This window comes from Vombatus ursinus, unplaced genomic scaffold (assembly GCF_900497805.2).
Source record: "Vombatus ursinus unplaced genomic scaffold, bare-nosed wombat genome assembly UNPS02014812.1, whole genome shotgun sequence".
Taxonomy (NCBI): Eukaryota; Metazoa; Chordata; class Mammalia; order Diprotodontia; family Vombatidae; genus Vombatus; species Vombatus ursinus.
Genome location: NW_020954590.1, coordinates 53,576,776 through 53,580,370, shown reverse-complemented (window position 1 = coordinate 53,580,370; position 3,595 = coordinate 53,576,776).

The following is a 3,595-nucleotide window of genomic DNA, read 5'->3' as shown; positions in this document are numbered from 1 at the left end:
CACTGAATCTGAATTCTTGCACCCCTTCTGACAGTAACTTGTAATGTGACTGGGATACATCATAACATCTCTAAATCTGAGGTTCCTGATTTGCAAATTAAGAGAGTTGGACAAGATAGTTTCTAAGGATCCTGCTGGATCCAAATTTTTATTGTTCAAGGTCCAAGGAAGTTTTCTTTGTTATCTAGTTTTTTTTTTAATCTGCAATTAGGAAATATATACAAACATCATTATCGTAGCATATATAGTATTTTAAGAATTGCAAGATGCTTTACAAATATCTTATTTGAGCCTCACAACAGCCCTGGGAGGTAGGTGTCATTATTATTCACATTTTACAGATGAAGAAATTGAGGCAAACAGAGGTGAAGTGATTTACTTAGGGTCACATAGCTAGTGAGTGAGTTCAGATTTGAACTCAATCTGCCTGACTCCAAGTCCTGTATTTCATCCACTCTACCACCTAGCTACATATGAAAATGAACTCTCCTCCTAACAGACCCTCATTTGTCTAAGGGGTTAACTCATGCCCTCCACAGAGCTACGGCTTAACATTTCTTGGCGGGGAGGGATGAATGTAAATAAATTTTCAGTACAGTGATTATACGCTTAGCCTTACATGAAATATGATAATGTCAATGTTACAGCCAATAATAAATTAAAGAATGTGTGTGGATTCATTTAATAGTTTTATTACAGCTACAGTGCAGATGGGCTGGAGGCTAGATCAGAATGAAAATTACTCTGATTCAAGAATCACTGAAATAATGGATTAAGAGTACAACATGATCCTTATACCCTATGAGGCCTCAGGGCCTCTTGCTAGCAAAGTGTGGTTTGCACTCCATGCTGTAATGTGAGACCTAACCCATCAAAAGGATGTAATGGGTCCAGCTGGACACACCAGAACCAATGCTACTGTCAGGTTTTCCCAAACAACTGAATGTCAAAGAACCCAGTTGTCAGAGGGAAGATTACATGGCGGTATAAGACATAAGCAAATGCCCAAGAAAGGCATTATCTACATTAGTGATTCCCCTCCCCCTAAGCACCCGCAATCACTTCTTGATATTTGATTTGATAATATCCACACACCCCAGCCTTGAGAAGTGTTATATGAACTATTGCTCTTTAAGTTAAAGTCAACTAAAATTAATTCTGTTTTGAGAGCTTTCTTTGAGAATTTCATAACAACCCTTAGAATAACTGGAGACACCTTGGATTGTCACAAAACAGCTGGGAAGTACCAGTCTTTTCATTTGTCGGATACCATCAAAGATGGTAAATCAGGGTACTTCACAGATGGGAAAATTTCTAATCCATTATAACAGCTTGAAAGGCAGCTAGAGGGCCAGCCTTGGAGACAGGAAGACCCAGGTTCAAGCTCTGCCCTGGTATTTACCAGCTATGTGACCAAGGGCAAATCTCTTAACCCTTCCATATCCAGGTCACTCTCCAAAGCTAAAAGTTATGGATGGAGTTCCTAACCTGTGTTGGAGGGCATAGGAGTTTCCACACCACATTGAAATTCTCCATATAAATTAAATCACAACCTTAGACTATCATCTAGTATCTGAAGCCCACTGTGGTGAATTGACTTAGTCAAGGATCTCACAGCTAGTAAATGACGAAGCAGAAACTCAAAGCCAAGTCTGCTGACAATGAACCCAGTGTTCATCCTATTACAACACACGACCTCTTTTCACTATACTTTCGAAAGTGCTGACAATTCTAATTAACTAATGATTTTTGCTGCTGTGCCTTTAGATGGGTGCAAATCTTCTTGAGATTTTAGTTTTGGTAAGGGCAAACACAAGTGTCTTGAGTGAGCTCTAATGATAAATTTGTCACCACAGATAATTACCAAGATCATTCAAGCTTCAATACAGCTTAGCACCCCACTGAGGTTGTAAAATGGGAATGGTGTTCCCCCAAGTAGAATGTCAGCTCCCCAAGGACAAATTTTGTTGTTGTTACAGTCATGCCTGACTCTTTGTGACGCCATTGGGGTTTTCTTGGCAGAGATACTGGAGTGGTTTGCCATTTCCTTCTCCAGATCATTTTACAGATGAGGAAACTGAGGCAAGCAGAGTTAAATGACTTGCCTAGGATAATACTAGCTAATAAGTGTCTGAGGCCAGATTTGAACTCAGGAAGATGATTCTTCCTAACTCCAAGCCTGGCACTCTATCCACTGTGCAACTTAGCTGCCCAAGGACAAATACTAAGGACAAATACTATTTTATTTTTTTCTTTTTATCTATAGCCCACAAGACAGTGCCTTGCATATTATAGGCACATAATTAAAATGTTGGTTAAATTCATTGAATTAGCAGATGCTAGGATCTCTGGGTCTAGGTTTCCTCACTTATAAAAAATCAGTGTTTGGCTCTATATTCTCTAAGCTTTCTTCTAGATCTGGTCTACAGTTATGATTCCCAATGACAAGCTAGTCAAAGACAATTCAACAAAGGTTACCAGCTTATCAAATCTGTAAATGACCCAAAGTTAGGAGGGACAGCTAACTTGCTGTATGACAGACCCTCAGATTCAAACAATCTTGACAGGTTAGAACAAAGAACCTGACCTAATAAGATTAAATTTAATGAGATAAATATAAAGTCTTGCACTTAGGTTAAAAAAAAAGAAAAAAGAAAATCAAATGTTGGATAGGAGAGGTATAGCAGGACAAAAGATCTGTTAAATATGGCCTTAGCATTTTAAGAATAATAGTAATAATAGTAGTAACACTTCTTTCCCAGTTCTAATCCTGACTCTCGGGACTTTTCTACCTCTACCTCATAGCCCTCTTACCCTGCCAGTGGCTCTACCCCTCCAATTAGTGAGTTCCTACCTGGAACCACAATTTCAGGAAGTACCCAGGCCATTCAATCTCCCTTCTCTTCCAGCTGACTTTTGAGGTCTCTTCCAAATCCAAGATTCTTTAATTCTACCAAGTCTTTGCCCAAAAGACAAAGCCAACATGATGCTAATTTAAAAGATAATCCTATAATTCTGGCATAAGGCAATTTAACTTTAAACCAAACTGAAGAATCAAAATGGAGTGGGGAAATGCCATTCCTTTGGGAGAATGAAGTACTCAAGTAGAGAAGCGCACTTTTCTACAGCCATGACAAGAGACTGTGATCATTATTTGATTCATGCGCTTTGCTATGCAGCATAGAACATTGTTATATGGAGCAAACCACTTCAACACTGCCAAGGCCTGAAGAAGAAATGAAATGTGCCCAGCTCAGCAGAGGCAGAGGAGTGTGGGGACCTGTCAAATGAACCTTGGTATGCTGAACAAAAATATTTACAGCACTACTTTATGAAATGATCCATTTCCAAGGCAGCAACTGCTTTATACAATATCCCATCACACTCAAAATGTTCCCCTCTGGGCCTACGTATGTAGAAAGTTGAAAATATGTGCTTATGAATATTGACATGATTGGAGCGGCTATTTGTAACCACACATAAAAATGTATTTAAGGAGATACAATTAGGAGTATTGCAAATGGAAATTGTGGGCATGTAGTTCTCACTCTTTCCAGTCAGGAACTGAACTTTTTGTAGCGGGAGAAGAGGCTTT